This window comes from Bufo bufo, chromosome 9, assembly GCF_905171765.1.
Source record: "Bufo bufo chromosome 9, aBufBuf1.1, whole genome shotgun sequence".
In the NCBI taxonomy this organism is placed as follows: domain Eukaryota; kingdom Metazoa; phylum Chordata; class Amphibia; order Anura; family Bufonidae; genus Bufo; species Bufo bufo.
The window spans coordinates 130,030,998-130,056,038 of NC_053397.1; the positions used below are offsets into that span (position 1 = coordinate 130,030,998).

General features: G+C 43.4%; 1 protein-coding gene across 5 annotated transcripts in view; it reads left to right on the forward strand.

Annotated features, from left to right (window-relative positions):
- The window catches only part of LOC120979628 (E-selectin-like), a 1,421,133-nt gene that overhangs the window by 319,044 nt on the left and 1,077,048 nt on the right, over nt 1-25,041 (forward strand). For all 5 annotated transcript variants that reach the window (XR_005774339.1, XM_040408494.1, XM_040408497.1 and 2 more), the window contains exon 2: nt 16,013-16,100. The gene's annotated coding sequence lies outside the window, so the exon portion shown is untranslated. The remainder of the gene's footprint in view (nt 1-16,012; nt 16,101-25,041) is intronic.

Consider the following 25,041-nt stretch of genomic DNA (forward strand, 5'->3'; position numbering starts at 1 on the left):
GAACATCACAGCTCCCAGGTAAGTATGAATCTTGTACTATTGCTAGTAACCCGCTGCCACCAATGATCAGAGAGGGGGGGGGGGGGGGGGGCGCAAGATGGGAGGCCGCACACTGGCCACCAATGTTGTTAATGCTATAGAGGGAGGGGGGCCAATGATTGCCACCAACGATTTATTACAATAGAGGGAGGAAGGGGGGGGGGGCGCACACTGTGCCACCAACGAATTATTACAATAGAGGGAGGAAGGCGGGGGGGGGCACACTGTGCCACCAACGAATTATTACAATAGAGGGAGGAAGGGGGGGGCGCACACTGTGCCACCAACGATTTATTACAATGGAGGAAGGGGGGGGGGGGGCCGCACTGGCCACCAATGATATTCAAACTGGGGAGGGGGGGGGGGGCCCTGATCTCTTACAGGGGGATATGATAGTACAATTAACCCCTTCAGGTGCGGCACCTGAGGGGTTAATTGTGCTGATCACGGCCCCCTGTAAGAGATCGGATGCTGCTAGGCAGCAGGGGGCAGTCATGTACACAGTTTGTAGTATATTCTAACTAGAAGCGTCCCCATCACCATGGGAACGCCTCTGTGTTAGAATATACTGTCGGAAATGAGGTTTCACGATCTAACTCATATCCGACAGTATATTCTAACATAGAGGCGTTCCCATGGTGATGGGGACGCTTCAAGTTAAAATATACCATCGGATTGGAGAAAACTCCGATCTGATGGTATAAAAGGGACTCCGGACTTTACATTGAAAGTCAATGGGGACGGATCCGTTTGAAATGGCACCATATTGTGTCAACGTCAAACGGATCCGTCCCCATTGACTTGCATTGTAATTCAGGACGGATCCGTTTGGCTCCGCACGGCCAGGCGGACACCAAAATGACTTTTTTTTTCATGTCCGTGGATCCGCCAAAAATCAAGGAAGACCCACGGACGAAAAAACGGTCACGGATCACGGACCTACGGACCCTGTTTTTGCGGACCGTGAAAAAAAACGTTCGTGTGCATGAGGCCTAAAGCAGACGTATAAATGCAACCTGAAAGTGAGCAGAATATTGACGTGATGCGAAAGCAGACACGTGGACGCAGCTCTAGTAGTGAAAGGAGTATAGGACAAGATGGGAAAGCAGACATGCGGACGCAGCTTTGGATGTGAACAGAATATTAACTTGATGTGACAGCAGACATGGAAAGCGGCTTTGGTGAGTGGGGTATACGACCTGGTGTAGCAGTAGAAGTGTGAACACAACTTTGGGTATAAGCAAAGCATGAAATTTGGTATAAACGCAGCTCTGGTTGTGAGTGGAGCAAGGTGGGAACACCAGGGTGGTGCGTCTAGAGCATGAAAACGGAGTAACAGTAGCAGCTATGGCTGTAAGCCGAGTATACAACATGTAATAACAGGCGTGTAATACGGATCCGGCTGTCGGCTGGGGACGGAATGAGATGTAACAGCCAACAGGTGAATGCAGCTTGAATGTGAGACCAATCAGAGTGAATACGAACCAAGAGTAGAAAAGTGCTGGACAGTAAAGACGTGCGGATGCAGCATAAGACATGAAATAAAAGCCAAAAGTGTAAATGCCGCTCAGGATAACAGCAGTGCATGAAAGTGCGGCAGGGTTTTTAAGTACATGGAGCAGTGAAATACATGAAGTCTAAAGATGGTGGTAGTGGGGGGAGACACATGGCAAGGAATAGCTACAGCAAGAGGCCTAAACAATAACAGCTGCGTCCGATCTCCAAACATGACGTCACGTGCAGCCCGGGTAACTCTTTCTTTACAGCAAACCGGCTGAAGTAACTTTTCATACAAGACGAACGAAGCAAAGTGAAACTTGTAAGAGTTATAGGAACTAACTCCTATTACCAACAAACAAAGTTGAAAAGAAATAGAAGTATTTAGGCCCAACGAGCAAACCTGAGGTAGCAGATTCTGAGGCAAAGCCTCCCGATCGCTAGGAGAGACGGCCCCGGCCCAACCTAATTACATAGTATGGCGCATGCATACCACGGTATCAGAGAGCAAAACAACAAGCTCCATGCTGCAAAGAAAGAATCCTACCACCAGAGAAGCTAGTTTGCTAATGACACCCAGCGGCAGCTGTGCACCTGAGATCCCACGCCTGGAAGTGAAGGTGTGGCTCGTATATGAAGAGCCTCCGCCCCTCGCACAAATGCAGGCTGACTAATCAGCCTTACCAACATATCACACTCTATATGGGTCCTGTGTATATATAATATATCACACTCTATATCGGTCCTGCATATATATAATATATCACACTCTACCTACTCAGTTGTGTAGATATTTATTTCCCCTGTAATACCATGCCTTGCACATAATCCCTGGAATAGCAGTTATGATGCAGTGCAGGGATCTGTTCCAGGTTATAACTTGTGATATCTGCTACTCCTTGTTACATTCTGCTTTACATTGAAAAGCAGAGAAGTATGATGTCTCTAAGGCCTCTTTCACAAGGGCGTCATGTTTTTGGCCCGGATAAGATGCGGGTGCGTCACGGAAAAATGCGCGATTTTTCTGCGCGAGTGCAAAACATTGTAATGCGTTTTGCATGCGCGTGAGAAAAATCGGCATGTTTAGTACCCGAACCCGGACTTCTTCACAGAAGTTCGGGGTTTAGGTTAGGTGTTGTATAGATTGTATTATTTTCCCTTATAACATGGTTATAAGGGAAAATAATAGCATTCTTAATACAGAATGCATAGTACAATAGGGCTGGAGGGGTTAAAAAAATGTTTAAAAAAATTTAACTCACCTTAATCCACTTGTTCGCGCAGCCCGGCTTCTCTTCTGTCTTCTTCTTTGAGGAATAGGACCTTCGATGACGTCACTGCGCTCATCACATGGTCCATCACATGATCTTTTACAATGGTGATGGATCATGTGACGGACCATGTGATGAGCGTAGTGACGTCACCACAGGTCCTTTTCCTGTGCACAGCAAAGATGAAGACAGAAGAGAAGCCGGGCTGCGCGAACAAGTGGATTAAGGTGAGTTAAATGAATTTTTTTTTTTTTAACCCCTCCAGCCCTATTTTACTATGCATTCTGTATTAGGAATGATATTATTTTCCCTTATAACCATGTTATAAGGGAAAATAATAATGATCGGGTCTCCATCCCGATCGTCTCCTAGCAACCGTGCGTGAAAATCGCACTGCATCCGCACTTGCTTGCGGATGCTAGCGATTTTCACGCAGCCCCATTCACTTCTTTGGGGCCTGCGTTGCCTGGAAAACGCACAAAGAGGAGCATGCTGCGATTTTCACGCAATGCACAAGTGATGCGTGAAAATCACCGCTCATCTGCACAGCCCTATAGAAATGAATTTTTCGGGATTCAGTGCGGGTGCAATGCGTTCACCTCACGCATTGCACCCGTGCGGAAATCTCGCCCGTGTGAAAGGGGCCTAAGGGTTTTCAGCTTTTGACTGTAAACAGAGATGTAATACTAGTCACAGCTGAGGATTTGCTACACTGTATCTGAAAACCCTGACTCTGCTACATTGAGTGACTTAGCAGTATATCGTTCATCTGATGTCATCTGACCTACTCAGCTTTGCTGTGTCTGACAAATGTAACACTGCTTCATCTGTTGGAAGTTGTATGAGAACAGTTTTTTTTTACTTAAGTTTAAGTTCTGCATTGTACTCCAGATTGATACTGTACATTGTAACAAACTTTCAGAACAGGAGAGAGACTTGTGCCGCTGATGTGCTTAGCTCACAGAGGATTGTGTATATTGCATGCAATTGTAACAAACCCTCATCTGTGAGAAGTATTAGGCCACTCTTTACAGTCAGAAGCTGAAAACCCCTAGAGACCGAATACTTCTTGCAGTTGAGGGTTTGTAACAATTGTATGCTATGTACGTGTGCAATATTATAAATCCTATAGTGTGCAATATATAAATATATGAATACAAGGCCATTTACAGGAACCAATGATCTGCACATCACATCCTTTTTATACATTTGACCCTGCCATATGATCCTGCGACGGACAGCCCCTTGTGTGAGCACTAGCAGTGCCCCCCTGTACCAGGACGATACTCTGCGAGTTGTGTTGTGAGCATTAGCCGCTCTTCGAACCCACTGTACACTGGTATTGACAATTTATAATTCTATAATGATGTTATAACATGCTCCTAATTAAACTGGTATATTGACGCATTAAATACATTAAACTGCACAATTTTAAACTGTTGAAAAATTGCAACTGGTTTTTGGAAATTAACTGATAGAGGAGCAAGTAAACATCTCATTCTACGAACACACTAAAATTACTGCACTGAAATGCGCTGAACTGCATAATTATAAACAGTAGGAAAACTGTAACAGTTTTTTTTTGTAATTAACAAAGGCACAATTACCGTATTTTTCGCCCTATAAGACGCACCGGCCCATAAGACGCACCTAGGTTTTTGAGGAGGAAAATAATAAGAAAAAGGTTTTGAACCAAAAGGTGTGCTTTTGGTGGGCTTTGAACTAATGGTAGCCTGTGAATGACACTATTATGGGGGTCTGTGGATGGCACTGTTATGGGGGTCTGTGGCTGGCACTGTTATGGGGGTTTGTGGCTGGCACTGTTATGGGGGCATCTGTGGATGGCACTGTTATGGGGGCATCTGTGGATGGTATGACACTACTATGGGGGGATCTGTGGATGACAGATAAATAGCATCTTATGCTATTTGACATCCACAGATCCCCCCCATAACAGTGTCAGCCACTGTGAATGACCCCCAAAACAGGGGCTGAGGGCTGGCATCTACACTAGTTTTTAAATGGCAGCGGGGGCCCAGTCCAGTTATTGTATTTTATTGCACTGGGCCCCGCTCACTGTACTAATGGTATCTGTAACTGCAGGCAGGCAATGGTTAACTATACATATGTTCGATCCAGCACTGAGCAGCCTGTACTTATGATCATAGCAGGCTGGAGGCAGGAGGCTGGCGGGTGGGCACTGGTAGCGTAACTTCCTACGTCAAGTGCCTGCGCCGCCTGCTTCATTCATAAAGTGGGCGGAGCAGGAACATGACGTAGGAAGTTACGCTGCCAGTGCCCGCCCGCCCAGCCTCCTGCCTCCAGCATCCAGCCTGCTATGATCGTAAGTAAAGGCTGCTCAGTGCTGGATCGAACATATGTATAATTAACCATTGCCTGCCTGCAGTTACAGATACTATTAGTACAGTGAGCGGGGCCCGGTGCAATAGAATACAGTGACTGCACCGGGCCCCGCTGCCATTATAAAACTAAAGGCCAGTCCCCAGCCCCTCCTCCCCCCTCGCTGATACATACGCTGGCCGCGCTGTGCAGCTTGCAGTCGGCGGTGTATCAGTGTAAAAATGGCAGCCTTCGCCCCATAAGACGCACTGCCATTTTCCTCCCACTTTTGGGGGGGAAAAAGTGCCTCTTATAGGGCAAAAAATATGGTAAACGTCCTCTTCTATGAACAAACTAGTATTAATGATATAAATGTTCTGAACTGTTCAACTGTAAATGGTGGCAAAATTGAAACTGGTTCTTAGAAAGAAAAAGGTGCAATTTTGTAAATATATGCTGCTGGATGTGTTGTAAATATGCCTATAAACCACTTGAACTGTAGAAGCTTGAGGTTTAAAAAAAAGGCTGGCTGCTCATACACAGAATTTTTTTTTCTTTTTGAAGGCACTGCAGGGTTTTCGTGCCAGCAGTGCATTACATGATCTGTTCCAGTATTTGCTTTTAATGTAAAACACACACACAGTATACTGCTCTACCTCTCTACTGATAAGACTCGACTTTTCTATTTAATAATGCATTATATCTGTAATATATCTTATTTACATTCAGTACACTGCCCCTGCAAGATTCTAATTTTGCTGACTTGTGTCTGTAATTGGTGGCAAACACATCCTCCCTCTTCTCTGGCTGAGCTCACAATGACAGCTGCGTTACTGAGCTAGCCCAGAGCGTGATGGACCAGCCAATATCCTGCACCCTGATTGGCTGACAGGCTGCCTGCAAAGCACTGTGGGAGGTCCACCAGCCAGGGCCCCTCCCAGGGTCATGTGATGATTAATCTTCATCCTCCATGCACTGTTTCCCTTGCATTTTAACATTATAATGCCAGACACTGTTTTGCGAGATTCACCCAAAGCGAATTATGAAAACTTTGAATTTGTTAGGCAAGAGAATTTTATTAAAATTTGTGATGAATTTGATTCATTTACAATAATAAATAATAATAATAATAATAATCTTTATTTATATAGCACCACCATGTTCTGCAGCTCATTACAATTCAGAAGGTTCATGTACAAAACAAAAGACATCACAAAGTTACCGGCTAATATACAACTGAAACACTATGAGGTATAGCTCTACCTGGGAGGCTAGTCCTGAGCTGGAATGCCCTAATAAATATGCCTGTTTGGCTGATATTAGGGATGAATGCCCAGGGCCAGCAACACTGCAGCAGGGTGTTTCTCCTAGCAACCAGGAGGATGCCCCCTGCTGCAAAGGTTAGACAGATGCTGGTGGTAGGGGACTTTATTATTAGTAGGTCAGACAGGGTCATCTGTCGCCGATACTGTGAATTCCGAACAGTGTGTAGTCTTCCGGGTGCTCTGGTTTGCAATGGGGAGAGTTTTGTGTACTATAACAGTACACCAATTGATACCTTCTGGTGAAGATTACAAAGGGCTAAATAAAATCTGTAAAAAGGAGATTAGATTAGCAAAAATACAAAATAAACAGCAGGTGGCAAAAGGGAGCAAAACAAATTCCCCAAAAATATTTCAATATATAAATGCTAAAAAAAACAAGGTCTGAGCAGGTAGGTCCCCTAAATAATGGTAAAGGTGGGGTAGTCACTGAAAATAAGAAAAAGGAAGAGTTACTAAATGTTTTTTTTAGCTGTGTATATACAAAAGAAGAGAAAGGAGCTGATATCTGTGGTGCTTGGGCTGTTAGTACATCCAGTAATATACTCAATTGGCTAACTGTAAATATGGTCCAAGATATGGTCATTATTTCAGAAGACTTAACGGTAGGCAGACAATGTCATAGAGCAGCAGGAAATGCTGGCAGAATGCTTGGGTGTATAGGGAGAGGCATTAACAGTAGAAAGAGGGAGGTGCTCATGCCGCTCTACAGAGCACTAGTGAGACCTCATTTGGAGTATTGTGCGCAGTACTGGAGACTATATCTCCAGAAGGATATTGAAGATTTGGCGAGAGTTCAGAGAAGAGCTACTAAACTAGTACATGGATTGCAGGATAAAACTTACCAGGAAAGGTTAAAGGACCTTAACATGTATAGCTTGGTAGAAAGACGAGACAGAGGGGATATGATAGAAACTATGATAGAAACTTTTAAATACATAAAGGGAATCAACATGGTAAAAGAGAGAATATTTAAAAGAAGAAAAACTGCTACAAGAGGACATCGTTTTAAATTAGAGGGACAAAGGTTTAAAAGTATTATCAGGAAGTATTACTTTGCTGAGAGAGTAGTGGATGCATGGAATAGCCTTCCTGCAGAAGTGGTAGCTGCAAATAGTGAAGGAGTTTAAGCATGCATGGGATAGGCATAAGGCCATCCTTCATATAAGATAGGACCAGGGACTATTCATAGTATTCAGTATATTAGGCAGACTAGATGGGCCAAACGGGTCTTATCTGCCAACACATTCTGTTTCTATGTTTCTATAAGTTAAATAAGGTAAATGTGAACAAGGCTCCGGGTCCAGAAGGATTACACCCAAGAGTGCTTAAAGAGCTCAGTTCAGTCAGTGCTGTGCCCCTGTTTATAATTTTTAAAGATTGTCTTTGTACTGGTACAGTGGCAAGTGATTGGCGCAAATGCGGTGCCCATATTCCAAAAGAGCAAGGTCTGGAGACCCAGAAGTTGCAGGGGGCAGAACCATCAGTCAGTTCGTGTGCAACATACTGCCCCACATGTCGCACGTCCCCATGATGTTCACGATCCAATTGGATATCTGCCCTATCAACTTTCGATGTTCTTTTCTGAGCCTACCATGTTGATCACGGTTAGCGGCGAATCAGAGTTCCACCCCGGAGAGGGAGCGTGAGAAAAAGAGACTTCATCCAAGGGAGGTCAATGGCTGCAATGGGATGAAGCGGAAATGTGGGAACAAATTATTAAAGCAGAAGAATCGAATAAAAGGGCCAATTAAAGAAGAATTTTAGAAATTTAAGTCCCTGTCTCTTATACAGAGCAGGGGTTTTTCATCGCCAGAAATGGGTTAATGTCACCCACCAATGGAACAGATTATTTTTTAAAATTTTGGTCCTTGTCACCTATGCAGAGCAGGGGTTTATTCACGGCAAAAATTGTAAAATGTCAACCCAAGAATGTAACAGAAAAAATTTGTTAAATTTATTAACCTGGCTACTAGGTAGAGCAGGGGTCTATCACAGCCAAAAAAAATTGAATGTCACCCGAAAATGTAAAGGAAAAATTAGTGAAATTTATTAAGCTGTCAACTAGGTAGAGCAGGGGTATATCAAAGCCAAAAATTGGTGAATTTCACCTGAAAATGTAACAGACAAATTAGTGAATTTTTTTAACTTGTCTACTAGGTATAGCAGTGGTATATCACACCCAAAAATGGCTGAATTTCACCCGAAAATGTAACAGACAAATTAGTGAATTTTTTTAACCTGTCTACTAGGTAGAGCAGTGGTATATCACACCCAAAAATTTGTGAATTTCACCCTAAAATGTAACGGACAAATTAGTGATTTTTTTTTTACCTGTCTACTAGGTATAGCAGTGGTAAATCACACCCAAAAATTTTTGAATTTCACCCGAAAATGTAACATACAAATTAGTGAAATTACATAAAATTAAATAAAATACGTAAAAAAAAAATATATATATTTATGAGGTGGTGGTCCATATGGAATAGGAGTTTGAGGAGGCGGTAGATGTAGCAGTGTAGGTGGAAGCAGCGGTGGAGGAGGACGAGGTAGCCAACACTGGTTTTTGGTTTTAATTATTATAATAATATTATTAGGGTACACTCCAAAAGAGTGTGAAATATCCAAAATACAAGAATGTAGTTCAGATAATACACTGGCTGCAAAAAGGGCAAGCTCAGGCGATGTGCCCAATTTGGAGACCCAGAAGTTGAAGGGGGAAAACCCGTCATTCAGTACGTGTAGGCGTGTGCACACATACTGCTCCACCATGTTGCTGAAATGCTGCCTCCTGCTAAGACGTTCCATATCAGCTCGTGGTGCTGGTTGTTGTGGCATGCTGACAAAGCTTTTCCACATTTCGGCCATGCTAACCCTGCCTTCTGAGGTGCTGCCGGTGCCCCAGCTGCATTGGCGACCTCTTCCTCCTCCTCAGTCTTCGCCTTGTGCTTCCACAGTACCCCCGCTCTCAAGTGGGAATGCCACCAGCAGCGCATCTACCAGTGTGCGCTTGAAATCGCGCATCTTACGATCACGCTCCAGTGAGGGAATTAAGGACGGTACGTTGTCCTTGTAACGGGGATCCAGCAGCGTGGCCACTCAGTAATCAGCACAAGTTAGAATGTGGGCAACTCGGCGGTCGTTGCGGAGACACTGCAGCATATAATTGCTCATGTGTGCCAGGCTGCCCAGAGGCAACGAAAATCTGTCCTCTGTGGGAGGTGTATCGTCTGTGTCCTCTGTATCCCCCCAGCCATGCACCAGTAATGGCCATGAGCTGGTCTGGGTGCCACCCTGCTGTGAACACGGTTCATCCTCCTCCATATCCTCATCCTCCATCTCCTCATCCTCCAGAACTGTGCCCTGGCTGGACAATTGTGTACCTTGGGTTTGTGGGTGCAGGAACCCACCCTCGGAGCCACTTGTGAATGACTGGCCGGAAACTTATGAAATGATCCCTCTTCCTCCTACTCATCCTGTACCACATCCTCTTCCATCATCGCCAGCAGCGTTTTATCAAGAAGGCATAGAAGTGGGATAGTAATGCTAAGAACGGCATTATCAGCACGGGCCATGTTGGTGGAGTGCTCGAAACAGCGCAACAAGGAACACAGGTCTCGCATGGAGGCCCAGTCATTGGTGGTGAAGTGGTGCTGTTCCGTAGAGCAACTCACCCATGCATGCTGCAGCTGAAACTCCACTATCGCCTGCTGCTGCTCGCACAATCTGGCCAGCATGTGCAAGGTGGAGTTCCACCTTGTGGGCACGTCTCATATGAGGCGGTGAGCGGGAAGGCCGAAGTTACGCTGAAGCGCTGACAGGTGAGCAGCAGCAGGGTTAGAACGCCAAAAGTGCGCACAGACGTCCCGCACTTTATGCAGCAGCTCTGACATATCGGGGTAATTTTTAAAGAATATCTGCACCAACAAATTCAGCACATGCGTCAGGCAAGGGATGTGCGTCAAACCGGCTAGTCCTAGAGCTGCTACGAGATTTTGCCCATTATCACACACCACCAGGCGGGGCTTGAGGCTCACTGGCACCAACCACTCATCGGTCTGTTGTTCTATGCCCGCCCACAGCTCCTGTGCGGTGTGGGGTTTGTCCCCCAAACAGCTTAGTTTTAAAACTGCCTGCTGTCGTTTACCCCTGGCTGTGCTGAAGTTGGTGGTGAAGGTGTTACGCTGACCGGATGAGGAGCAGGTAGAGGATGAGGAAGCGGAGTAGGAGGAGGAAGCAACAGGAGGCAAACTGAAGCGCCCTGCAATCCTCGGTGGTGGAAGGACATGCGGCAAACTGCTATCCACCTCAGGCCCAGCTGCCACTGCATTTACCCAGTGTGCTGTTAGGGAGATATAGCGTCCCTGACCGTGCTTACTGGTCCACGTAGCCGTAGTGAGGTGCACCTTGCCATAGATGGCGTTGCACAGTGCACACCTGATTTTGTCCCCCACTTGGTTGTGCAGGGAAAGGATGGCATGCCTGGAGAAATAGTGGCGGCTGGGCACGACGTACTGTGGGACAGCCACCGCCATAAGGCTTTTAAAACTCTCTATCTCCACCAGACGGAATGACAGCCTTTCAAAGGCCAGTAATTTTGAAATGCTGGCATTCAGGGCCAGGGATCGCGGGTGGGTAGGGGGGTACTTCCTCTTCCGCTTCAGTGTTTGGGAGATGGAGAGCTGAAAGCTTCCGTGGGACATTGTGGAGATGCTTGGTGACCCATATGGTGGTGTTGCTGCCAGATCCTCTGTTTGCTGGGTGGCAGGTGGCACTGTCACTCCAGAGGTGAATGAAGAGGCCGAGACTGCAACAGAAGAGGTAGCAGGAGGAGCCAGAGACTTTTCTTGGTTTTTGAGGTGTCTACTCCACTGCAGCTCGTGCTTTGCACTTAGATGCCTTGTCATGCAGGTTGTGCTCAGGTTGAGAATGTTTATGCCTCACTTCAGGCTCTGATTGCACAGCGTCCAAACCTCTCGTGTCTTGTCATCAGCACATTGTCTGAAGAACTGACACACCAGGGAACTCCTTGGAGATGGCTTTGGTGTGCTCGGTCCATTGCTGCGGTGGGCAGTAGCAGGCATACTGTCTAGGGGACGGCCGCTCCGCTTTTGCACCCTGCTCCCTCTTCTGCTGTGCTGGTGGCTCTGTGCGACCACCGCCACTTCCTCCCAACTACATAGTTCACTCGCATGACCTTGATTCCATGTGGGGTCGAAGACCTCATCGTCCTCCACATCATCTTCCACCCAGTATTCACTCCTGCTCTCCTTATCGGTCTGCACACTTTCGAAAGCCCCAGCAGTTGGCACCTGTGTTTCGTCATCATCCGAGACGTGCTGTGATGGTCCTCCCATGTACTTATCTTGAAACATAAGTGGTTGGGCATCGGTGCACTTAATCTCTTTCACTACTGTGGCAGGGCTAGGTGGATGGCCCAGGGAAACCCAGAAGAGACTGCTGCATGATTTGGGGTTCAGACTGCTTGACTGATTTGCAAGCGGGTGAGGTGAAAGACTGATGGACATTGGCTGCAGCTGCCAACTCTGATCTTTCAGCAGGAGACTGGGTGGGAGACAATGTGAAGGAACTGGAGGCACTGTCAGCAACCCAATCTACTATTGCCTGTACTTGTTCTGGCCTCACCATTCGTAGAGCTGCATTAGGCCCGACCAAATACCGCTGCAGGTTCTGTCGCCTACTTGCACCTGAGGAAGGTGTTTCACTTGTGTGTGTAGCTGGCACAGATCGACCACGTCCTCTCCCTGCAACAGGAGCTCCACCAGTAGCACCACGAACAGGGCCACGTCCCTTATTTGACGCTCTCCTCATATTTCTCAAATTTAGGATCTTGCCCTAAATGGATGTTTTTTTTAATAGCAGAATAGAACCACAGTATCTAAAGGGTGTATCTCACACGTATAGATGTAGACTAGGCCGCAATTTAAGATTTTTGCCCAAAATGCATGTTTTTTTTAATAGAATAGAACCACAGTATCTAAATTGTGTATCTCACACGTACAGATGCAGACTAGGCCGCAATTTAAGATTTTCGCCCAAAATTGGTGTTTTTCTAATAGCAGAATAGAACCACAATATCTAAAGGGTGTATCTCACAATGACATATGCAGCAAAGGCTGTTTTTTCAAAGCCAGAAAATTAATGAAGTATTTCAAACTTGTTTTTAACAATCACAGATGCAGCAAAGGCTGCAATATGAAGTATTTTGCCCAAAAATTGTGTTTTTTTACTAACAGAATATGACAGCTGTATATAACGCTTGAATTTCACACGTGCAGATGCAGCAAGAGCTGTATATTTTGCCCAAAAAGGGTGTTTTTTAAAACATAGGAAATTATAGCTGTATTTCTAACTTAAAATGCACACTGACTAATGAGGCAGAGGCTCCAAAAAATTGCCAAAAATTTGTGTTTTTTCAAACCCAGAAAATTATTAATTTCAAGCTTGTTTTTAACTATTTCAAATGCAGCAAAGGCTGCAATATTAAGTATTTTCCCAAAAAAGGGTGTTTTTTTTTACTAACAGCAGTATAGAACGCTTAAATTTCATACGTTTAGATGCAGCAAGGGATGTAAAATTGTGTATTTTGCTCAAAAAGGGTGTTTTTTAAAACCCAGAAAATTATAGCTGTATTTCTAGCTTAAATTGCACACTGACTAATGCTGCAAAGGCACCAGACGTAGGATATTGCCAAAAAAGGGTGTTTTTCTTAAAACCAGAATATTATTGCAGTATTTCAAGCTTGGATTTGAATGTCACAAATGCACATATGCAGTGCTGGTGCACTGAGCTTGCATAAAATGGCCGCCGCCCACCTAACTAACAGATGGATAAAAGTTATTTTTCTCTGTCACTGGGCTCAGGGCAGGGTAAAAAGATTGTGCACTGCACCCACACAACAAAATCTATGTAGATAGCGGAGTTCAATTGGAGTTCTGATTAAAGATTCTGTCCTATTCTCTGCCTCACAGCAGCAGTATCCTATCCCTACACTAAGCACAGCAGAGTGACGTGCAGCGCTACTTGACAGCCTTTCAAAAAGCGCTAACTAATCACCGAACCCCGAACCCGAACTTTTACAGAAATGTTCGGGTTCTGGTCCGGGGTCCAAAAATCCTAAAGTTTGGTACTGTAAAGTTTGGGTTCCCTCAACCCTAGTGATAACCAAAATGGGTTTACCAATTACAGAAGTAGTCAGACTAACCTTTTTTTGAGGAGGTGAGTAGTAGCCTGGACAGAGGGGCGGCTGTGGATGTAGTGTTTCTGGATTTTGCAAAGGCTTTTGATACTGTCCCTCATAGACGTTTAATAGTTAAAGTAAGGTCTATAGGCTTGGAAAGTATAGTTTGTCATTGGATTTAAAACTGGGTGAAGGTCCAGAGAGTTGTGGTCAATAATTCCTATTCAGAATGGTCCTGGTTTATAAGTAGTGTACCCCAAGGTTCAGAGCTGGGTCCTCCATTAGTTAATTTATTATTGATATCGAGGACGGGATTAATAGCACCATTTCTATTTTTACAGATGACACCAAGCTATGTAGTACTGTACAGTCTATGGAAGATGTCTATAAACTACAAGCTGACTTGAACACTCTGAGTGATTGGGCATCAACTTGGGAAATTATGTTCAATGTGGATAAATGTAAAGTTATGCATCTTGGAAGTAAGAATCTCTGTGCTTCATATGTCCTAGGTGATGTTTCCCTGGGAGAGTCACTTATAGAGAAGGATTTGGGTGTCCTTGTAGATAGTAGATTAAATAACAGCATACAATAGCAATCAGCTGCTTATAAGGCCACCAGGATATTGTCATGCATTAAACGAGGCATGTACTCGCGGGGCAGGGATGTAATACTACCACTTTACAAAGCGTTGGTGCAGCCTCATCTGGAATATACAGTTCAGTTCTGGGCAGCAGTCCATAGTAAGGATGCACTGCAGCTGGAAAAAGTACACAGAGGAGAGGGACTAAACTGATAAGGGGCATGAAGGGTCTTAGTTATGAAGAAAGATTAAAATAATTTATTTAGTCTTGAGTAGAGATGTCTAAGGCGGGACATGATTAACTTTTACAAATATTATAAATGGGCCATACAAAAAATACAATGAAAAACCGTTTCATGTAAAATGCCTCAAAAGACAAGGGTGCACTGCCTCCGACTGGAGAAGGAAAAGTTCAGTCTCCAGAAGCGTCAAAGCTTCTTTACTGTAAGAACTGTAAATCTGTGGAATAGACTTCCTCAGGACGTGGTCACAGCAGGAACAGTGGACAGTTTTAAAAAGGGTTTAGATGAATTCTTAAAAGTAAACAACATTAATGCTTATGAAAAAGTGTAGAAATCTGAGTCTCACTTCCTTCTGGGATTCGCATCCCCACCTATCCCTTGGTTGAACTTGATGGACTTAGGTCTTTTTTCAACCGTATCAACTATGTAACTATGAGTGAGGGCCTTGCTCGCAAGAGCTTACAATCTATGATGAATTGGGGGTGACAAAAAGGTACTTGATTTTTGTACATCTTTGTATTAAAAAGACCAAAACAATTGATTCTCTCATCTTTAGTGACAGTATCAATGGTGTTTTCACCAGAGTGTTTGCTCATTCATCAGATGATCAGCAGCACCTTTACAAGAGAAAAGTACAAAGTTTTGTTTCTAATAATAATCCCGATAATCATCCTGTCTAAAGGGACCTTAATGGGGGTTGTATGGTTTCCTATACTGGTGATGAGCTATCCTCGGGATAGGTAATCAATATCAGATCGGTAAGGGTGCCGCTGATCAACTGTTTGAAGAGAGTGCAACACCAGTGTAAGTGCTGCATTCTCTCTACTTTTGCAATCTTGACAGTGAGCAGGTGTAATGTAATTACAGCTCCTTTTCCCATTCCATAACTACAACTGCCTCTTTCCATTCAAGTGAATGAGATGGAGGAGCTTTAATTACACTTGCTCACCACTACAATGCCAACTGCAAGCAAGTAAATAGTGTGGCGCTTGTGCAAGCTCTGTGCTTTCTTCAAACAGCTAATCAGCTGGGGTATTGGGAGTTGGATCCCCGCCAATCTGATATTGATGAGCAAAGCGAGCTTCGGATCCTAGATCCGAAGCCTCTTCGTTTAAAACTTCGGTTTAACTGGAAAACCATTTTAAAACTTGGATCCGAACTTGGCTTGGGTCCCAAGGTACTAGTCGGAAACTAAGCCGAGTACGGATCCAAGTTTTAAAATGGTTTTCCAGTTTAAAAATCAAATACTGAAGTTATTCACCGAAGTCTCACAAGACTTCATGAAAAACTGACTTTGCCTTGTTGGAGGCCATACATTTTAATGCTGTACGTAGACGGATCTCGATGCAGCATTAAACCGAAGTTTTGAGTGAACCAGACAACCACTTTAAGATACCACTTTAAGAATGTTTCTAGACCATTGAACTTCCATTCCCTCCATAAATTTCTTAATTGTGTATGCATTCAAAATGTAATTTTTAGGAACATGCCTTATTTTTGTTTCTTTTTTTAAACAGGATTGTTTGACTTTTCGAGCTGTTGGAAGTAAAGTTGTTGGAAAATGGACATCTTTACAGCTCCTTTGTTTGGCTACAGTCGGTTTTGGTAAGCTACTTATATATTTTTCATCAACATGCACTGATAGAAAAATAATAAGAAAATCTTTATCCTGATTCTCAGAAAATATTAAATAATGGAATTCGATCCGAATTTTAGGAAAAAATCGATTTGCAATTAATGCGAATTTCCTCGCACTTTAAGGTAATGTATAGCAATTTTTCCTAAAATGGCGGCTACATGTGTGAGGATAATGACCCATAATGCCATGCATGCAGCCAATCATCAGCCAGCCAGCCCTGTGATGTCACAGTCCTATAAATAAGGTGGCCCTCTTAGATTCAGACATTTTCCAGCGTTCTGAGTGGAGGAACAGACGTGAGAAGGCGCTAGGGACAGCAATTGTAAAAACCTCATTGTGAAAAAAAACCTGAAAAAAACTATTTATAAATGCAGGGAAAGGATAGGGAGGAATCATTTCACAGAATCTTAGTGCAGGGAGAGATGTCAGAAGGCGCTAGGGACAGTGCTAGAAAAGCGATTTACAAGTGCAGGGAAAGAATATTTGGGGATCCAAATAGCCGTTATACAGCTCTGTCATTCCAGCAATTTGTTCTTGTTATTGGGGTAAAAGTGCTATGTTGAAAAGCCTTTAGTGGCCCATTTCAGTACAAAAACAAAAATATATAGGCACTTCACTGTTGCTGTTATTTGTGGCGAATGCGTTTAGTGGCCTATTTCAGTACAGAAAGAAAAGTATATACGCACTTCACTGTTGCAGATATTTGTGGCAAAATCATTTAGTGACCTATTTCAATACAAAAAGAAAAATATATATACACACTTTACTGTTGCTTTTATTAGTGGTGAATGCATTTAGTGGCCTATTTCAGTACAAAAAGAAAACTATATACGCAGTTCATTGTTGCTGTTATTTGTGGTCAAAGCGTATAGTGGCTTATTTCAGTACAAAAAGAAAAATATATTCTCAGTTCACTTCTGCAGTTATATGTGTTGAAAGCGTTTAGTGGCCTATTTCAGTACAAAAAAAATATATACAGGGAGTGCAGAATTATTAGGCAAGTTGTATTTTTGAGGATTAATTTTATTATTGAACAACAACCATGTTCTCAATGAACCCAAAAAACTCATTAATATCAAAGCTGAATATTTTTGGAAGTAGTTTTTAGTTTGTTTTTAGATTTAGCTATTTTAGGGGGATATCTGTGTGTGCAGGTGACTATTACTGTGCATAATTATTAGGCAACTTAACAAAAAACAAATATATACCCATTTCAATTATTTATTTTTACCAGTGAAACCAATATAACATCTCAACATTCACAAATATACATTTCTGACATTCAAAAACAAAACAAAAACAAATCAGTGACCAATATAGCCACCTTTCTTTGCAAGGACACTCAAAAGCCTGCCATCCATGGATTCTGTCAGTGTTTTGATCTGTTCACCATCAACATTGCGTGCAGCAGCAACCACAGCCTCCCAGACACTGTTCAGAGAGGTGTACTGTTTTCCCTCCTTGTAAATCTCACATTTGATGATGGACCACAGGTTCTCAATGGGGTTCAGATCAGGTGAACAAGGAGGCCATGTCATTAGATTTTCTTCTTTTATACCCTTTCTTGCCAGCCACGCTGTGGAGTACTTGGACGCGTGTGATGGAGCATTGTCCTGCATGAAAATCATGTTTTTCTTGAAGGATGCAGACTTCTTCCTGTACCACTGCTTGAAGAAGGTGTCTTCCAAAAACTGGCAGTAGGACTGGGAGTTGAGCTTGACTCCATCCTCAACCCGAAAAGGCCCCACAAGCTCATCTTTGATGATACCAGCCCAAACCAGTACTCCACCTCCACCTTGCTGGCGTGTGAGTCGGACTGGAGCTCTCTGCCCTTTACTAATCCAGCCACGGGCCCATCCATCTGGCCCATCAAGACTCACTCTCATTTCATCAGTCCATAAAACCTTAGAAAAATCAGTCTTGAGATATTTCTTGGCCCAGTCTTGACGTTTCAGCTTGTGTGTCTTGTTCAGTGGTGGTCGTCTTTCAGCCTTTCTTACCTTGGCCATGTCTCTGAGTATTGCACACCTTGTGCTTTTGGGCACTCCAGTGATGTTGCAGCTCTGAAATATGGCCAAACTGGTGGCAAGTGGCATCTTGGCAGCTGCACGCTTGACTTTTCTCAGTTCATGGGCAGTTATTTTGCGCCTTGGTTTTTCCACACGCTTCTTGCGACCCTGTTGACTATTTTGAATGAAACGCTTGATTGTTCGATGATCACGCTTCAGAAGCTTTGCAATTTTAAGAGTGCTGCATCCCTCTGCAAGATATCTCACTATTTTTGACTTTTCTGAGCCTGTCAAGTCCTTCTTTTGACCCATTTTGCCAAAGGAAAGGAAGTTGCCTAATAATTATGCACACCTAATATAGGGTGTTGATGTCATTAGACCACACCCCTTCTCATTACAGAGATGCACATCATCTAATATGCTTAATTGGTAGTAGGCTTTCGATTCTATACAGCTTGGAGTAAGACAACATGCATAAAGAGGATGATGTGGTCAAAATACTCATTTGCCTAATAATTCTGCACTCCCTGTATATATGCACTTCACTGTTGTTATTTGTGGTGAATGCGTTTCTGGCCTATTTTAGTACAGAAAGAAAAATATATACGCACTTCACTGTTACAGATATTTGTGGCAAAATCGTTTAGTGGCTTATTTCAATACAAAAATAAAAATATATACGCACTTTACTGTTGCAGTTATTTGTGGCGAAATCGTCCAGTGGCCTATTTCAGTACAAAAAGAAAAATATATACGCACTTCACTGTTGCTGTTATATGTGGTGAATGCATTTAGTGGCCTATTTCAGTACAAAAAGAAAACTATATACGCACTTCACTGCTGCAGTTATTTGTGATCAAAGCGTTTAGTGGCCTATTTCAGTACATAAAGAAAAATATATTCTCGGTTGACTTCTGCAGTTATATGTGTTGAAAGCGTTTAGTGGCCTATTTCAGTACAAAAATCTAAATATATTCTCAGATCATTTCTGCAGTTATATGTGTTGAAAGCGTTTAGTGGCCTATTTCAGTACATAAAGAAAAATATATACGCATTTTACTATTGCAGCTATTTATGGTGAAAGTGTTTAGTGGCCTATTTCAGTATAAAAAAAAATATATATATATATACACACTTTACTGCTGCAGTTATTTGTGATCAAAGTGTTTAATGGCCTATATCAGTACAAACAGAAAAATATATACGCATTTCACTGTTGCATTTATTTGTGGTGAAAGCGTTTAGTGGCCTATTTCAGTACAAAAATAAAAATATATTTGTTGCATTTAGGGGTGTTTTCATTTGCTTTTAATTTATTTAGTTCAGCTAAAAGTATGTCAGAGAGAGAAGTGCCAGGCCATGCATAGAGCAGTGGCCTAAATGTTTCTGGCGCAGGCACAGGTCGCAGCAGAGTAAGGGAGCGTGGCAGCAGGGGTCACTTCTAGGGGCCTGAGCTCCCAGTGTCAGCGGTCGTGTCTTGACCAGCAACCCAGCGGTTCTTGATTGGTTAACTCGGTCATCCACTTCATCCCAAGTGAAATCTGACACCTCCAGCCAACAGTCGGTGGGTTCATCAGACACAACCCTTAGTTGGCATGGCCCGGGAGTAGGTCCTGTGCCCTCACCTGTCCTCAACCTGCCTTTGTCCTTTCCTTCACTAGTTGCGCAAGTAGTGATGAGGAGAGTGGCATGGGAGCTGGTGTTGCAAGCGGTCAGGCTCTTGACCCAACGACGGTTGAGGAGGACATCAGTGACGTGCAGACAGTACTTAATGATGATGATGTAGCTGATCACACTTGGGAGCCAGGTGACGAAGGGGCTTCATTTAAAAAAAAAAAATCCTTTATAAAATAATGTAATATTATAAAATCTGATATCTCTATGATAAATCTGCAGTGAGAGGGCCCCATGTGGTTTCTACACACTTTCAAAATAATCCTTCAGTGGGGGGAATAGATGCTGGATGACCTGGACGTTCCATGACCTTCCTAGGAGCTTCTGTCGGGAGCAGCGAATCATTTCTGAGACATCCGAATAGTGCGTGGGAATCCAAAGACCCTCTCCATCTCTGTGCACCACAGGATGTCCTTCTTCCCATCCATGATAACTGGGAACTCGTGATGTTTTTCCTGACGAAGAAACCAGGGGCTGGTAGTTATAGTTTGATTCTTGACTAACTTCGCTACTCTTCCGGGCTCCATGCAATCTTGAAGCTTTGTCTTCTCATTGTCTGTAGCTACTAGAGGCCTGTTCCCCCAGAAGTACAGATGTAGCAGTGCTAGCGATCATTGTTTTCGCATAGCGTAACTTACCAATCGCGACTTCTGCTCTTTCACTCAGAACGAAACAACAATTGTAATAGCAATACACAAAAAGGCCAGTAGATGGCAGTGTTAACCCAAAGTACATACAGTAATGAATGAGTAGTAAATCACACCTGTGACTTCCCCATCTGAAGCTACTGTACATTCATTTTATGTGATAATGTATATGCTACTTAGCGGCCGCAGCTACCCAGCATGCTCTGCTATCATGCCAGATTGACAGCGGGCAAGTGGGTACCATGGCATTACATTGGGGGGTGGGTCTTTGGATGGGAGGAATGAGTGGGCACTGTGGTGTTACCTGGGGGTGGATAAACAACCAGCGGGCACTGTGGCATTACCTGCGGAGGGGGTGAGAGGAGATGAGCGGGCACTGTGGCGGAAGAACAAGTGATGAGCGCGCCTACTGTGGCAGCCGCAAGGTAGTTAACCCCTCTTCTCCCACAGGTTTGTCCCGGATAAGGACTTTTCAGGCTGGGATCAGAAGCTGCGCAGGGACAGCCTGGTGTAGTTCGGGGAGGATCCCTTCGGTAGAAGCACAGGAAGGAGTGAGGGCTGACTCTGCAAGGGCTGTGGTCCCTGCACGCAGGTCCGTATACATACAAGCTGGGGACCACATGAAGGGGCTGCCCCTGGAGCGACACCACTGATTATAGGGTTTATCGGTGGCTGTAAGCTAATCCAAGCTCAAAAGCTGGCAATAAAGAAGGATTGGAGGATACAGCCCACAAGCTCACTGGATATCGGCGCTCTGCACCTTTTCGATGGCAGTAGATGAAAGTGCAGCTCGTACACTGGGTGGCTTCTTCTGCCCGTTGGCAGTATGGACATATTGATTTATTTGCCAACAGCATTCACTCTCTCAACAGTAACTAAGTATTTAAGTATTTATTTATATTTTTTTTCCTTTTAATACAATCAAATATAACTGGAAACGAGAAAAAATAAATGGGGACTGTGCTTCATATGTTATCACTGCCAACAACCCATTTGTTATGTTCCTTATCCAGCAAATAATATTGCCGTACTTGGATCTCTGGTAACTGATTTTAAATGGCATCTGTCAGCAGTTTAAAACAGATTAAACAGTGCAGCAGATCATTACTGTAAAATAGCTATAAGACTATAATAAAATTTTCAGTTTGAGGGGTCTTCAACGGATTGCACTGGGCTTCTGTAAATAAAAGTTAAGGAAATAAAAAAGCACTTTTCCTTTCCAAAGTAATTATGAACTGACTGAATACACAGCTTTTTCACTGTTTTTCTGAATGAAAGGACATACTGTACAGTAGCAGATGAATGAGTGGGGAGATGCTAATTCCAGCTCCGTAACAAAGGGGCATTTCTGTGAGAGGATTTAACGCACAACAATTACTGTAAACATACTGTATACAGTAATAATTCATTGTCAGCGCGGCCCCCTGTGACTTCCCCATCTAAAGTTACACTCATTTTATGTTCATCTATCAATAAACAAATATAAATGTGCAATAATCAAATTCATCAATATATGCCAGATACTTAAAACCATGATCAAATAAATAAATAATTAGTGTTCAAATGACATGATTGTAACAATAAACAAACCAATAAATAATAAATAAATAAAATCAATAAATTCATTCAATAGTGATAATCGTCAAAATAAGCATCAAAGTATAAAAAACAAACGAAGTGCAACACATGTGTAGTGCCAGTGACATGCAGTGAAATGAAAAAATAAATGTATAAGAGAAAACAGGAAGAAAAAATCTAATTTAATCAAAATTAGTAATAAACTAGAAAAGCTATAATTTCTGGGGAAATTGTGTGAAGTGTTCTTGCCTCCACCAGTAGTCTGCAACTGGAGTGGGCGGAGTAACTGGATGTTGTGGCTTGAGTAACTGTTATGTGGTTAGATACCAAATTGTTACCGGACAGTTAAAAATCACAAAGTATTGCGGACCCACAAGGAGCCTTAACTATCACCAAAGAAATTGCACAAAAATCTTTGCATAATAAATATAAATAAACTTTTGACAATGTAAAATACATACATGAAGATAAAAAAAGGCAGCACAAAGGTGGAACACAAGAGACAGGAATAGGACCCAAGGAGGGGCTGGGAGGTCAGCACACCAGGAGTCAGGGAAAAATATATTATAATAATCAGATGCTAGTCACCAAGACACCTCAAGACAATAAGCCCCAAGCAATGGCAAATGGAGACAAATGTGAGGATAAACAGACTTGGTGATTAACAGAAAAGGATAAGCATACCCTGAGTGGTGTGTCGATCTCTCAGCCACCTCCTGACCCAACGCCGTTTCGCCAGTCAATCTAGCTTCTTCTGGTGAAACGGCGTTGGGTCAGGAGGTGGCTGAGAGATCGACACACCACTCAGGGTATGCTTATCCTTTTCTTTTAATCACCAAGTCTGTTTATCCTCACATTTGTCTCCATTTGCCATTGCTTGGGGCTTATTGTCTTGAGGTGTCTTGGTGACTAGCATCTGATTATTATAATATATTTTTCCCTGACTCCTGGTGTGCTGACCTCCCAGCCCCTCGTTGGGTCCTGTTCCTCTCCCTTGTGTTCCACCTTTGTGCTGCCTTTTTTTATCTTCATGTATGTATTTTACATTGTCAATAAAGTTTATTTATATTTACTATGCAAATATTTTTGTGCAATTTCTTTGGTGATTGTTATGTGTTTGGAGTGGCTGGAGTAACTGTGGAAAGGTTGGACTGGGCAGAGTAACTTTATGGAGTGGGAAGGGTAACTGTGTGGAGTGTTTGGAGTGAGTAAAAATAGTAAACATTACACTAACCAATTGATTGATCAAATTTAAAAAGTGCACATGGCAAGCTTGATAGAGTGAGAAATGCATTTCAACTTTTATTTATTTATATAGCACATTTAATTGCAATGTTGTTGCCCAAAGTGCTTCACAGTTACATTAAAACATACATTTATAAAAAAAAACATTAGCAGCCGATTTGTGAAGGTGAGCTTGTTTAGAATGGGAGTGGTGGCAGTTTAGAATTCATGTCCTGATTTTTTAGCTCATACTCTAGCTTTTGTCACTCTGCTGGCTGCTCACACACCTGGGTTCCTATGGCAACTCACTCTACAGCAAGGGCAGAGAAGAGCGGTTAAAAACAAACTGCTCCAACCTGCTCACTTCACTGGCGATTGCCATTTTCAAATGGTTGTAGTTTAAAAATTATAAATCCTACAGCAAAGAGATTTATATTGTGAGACCCTGACCTACATTTTGATGCATAGTATGTCTCTGAAATATAAAAAATGAAGGCACAGTTGCAGTTTAGAAATTGCCCTTCAAATTTGAGGTGGCTAGAGTGGAGTTTCAATGAATGTCAAGTGGCGTGAGTTGCAAACAAATGGTCATATTATGAAAACTATCAGGACGATGGCTTAGTTGTGGACATTTTTAGTGGCAGCAGGGATAGCTGAACGGTTTGATATAAGATTTGTGTAGGTGGGCTTGAAAATGAGGGAGTGGTGGCAGTTTAGAAATCATGTCCTAGGGGCGGAGATAGCGCCGGAAGGGAATGGTCGCAAGTGCTTGAGCTCCGCTACATCGAGTCTCTCCCTACATAGCCTACGCTAGCATACCCGGCGAATCATGGTGAAAATCGGGAACCCTAAACCTGGGGAAGCTACCCGCCACCAAAAGACCGTGTCAGGGGAAGGTGACATGGACAAATTTATAAAGAAAGCGGCGATATGCGCCGCTAGAGAATCCAAGATGGCGCCCGCTTCTCAAGCTGAGGCGGCCACAAGCAAACATGAGGCATCTGATGCCGACAGCGATAATGAAGAAGCAAAAGGCTCTCAAAGCTTACCGATCTCAAGGAAATTCCTTAAAAAGACGTTGGCGAGAGCTCTTGAACCAGTCGTCCATGAATTGGCCTCCCTCAGACAAGAGATGAGACACATCGGAGGCAGAGTGGAGACACTGGAAACGGCCCATACCTCCATGCAAGAATGGCAATTGGCGGCTACAGACAGCTTCAAGAAGTGCCAAGACCATATGAATGCGGTCCACACGGCACTTGAAGATCAGGAAAACCGCGGACGGAGAAACAATCTCCGGTTTCGGGGAGTTCCAGAAGCCGTTACTGCTCCAGAAATTCCGTCTGCGATTTTGGCAATATGCACTGACCTTCTAGGTCCGGAATACCCGTCGCAAATTATTCTTGAAAGGGCCCACAGAGCTCTGAGGCCCCAACCTAATGCTTAACCTTAAAGAAATGGAAGACCCTTAAACCTTTGACGGACTGGCTTAGAGCTCAAAAAGTTCCATACCGTTGGACCTTCCCGTTTGGTCTCTCTTTCGCCATAAATGGTCGCAGGCACAATATCCACTCACACGCTGAGTTGGCCCCACTGTTCGAATATCTGGAGATACAACCACTGAAGATCAATAATTGGGACAGCATACAAGATCTAGCAGCGCTCCCGATGATTCAATATTCAGCCCCATTTGAGACCAGAAGAACACCCAACGCACAGCGTCAGAAGAGGAAGAACTCTCCTTTAACACCCAGGAGGATTAACGCGGACTACTT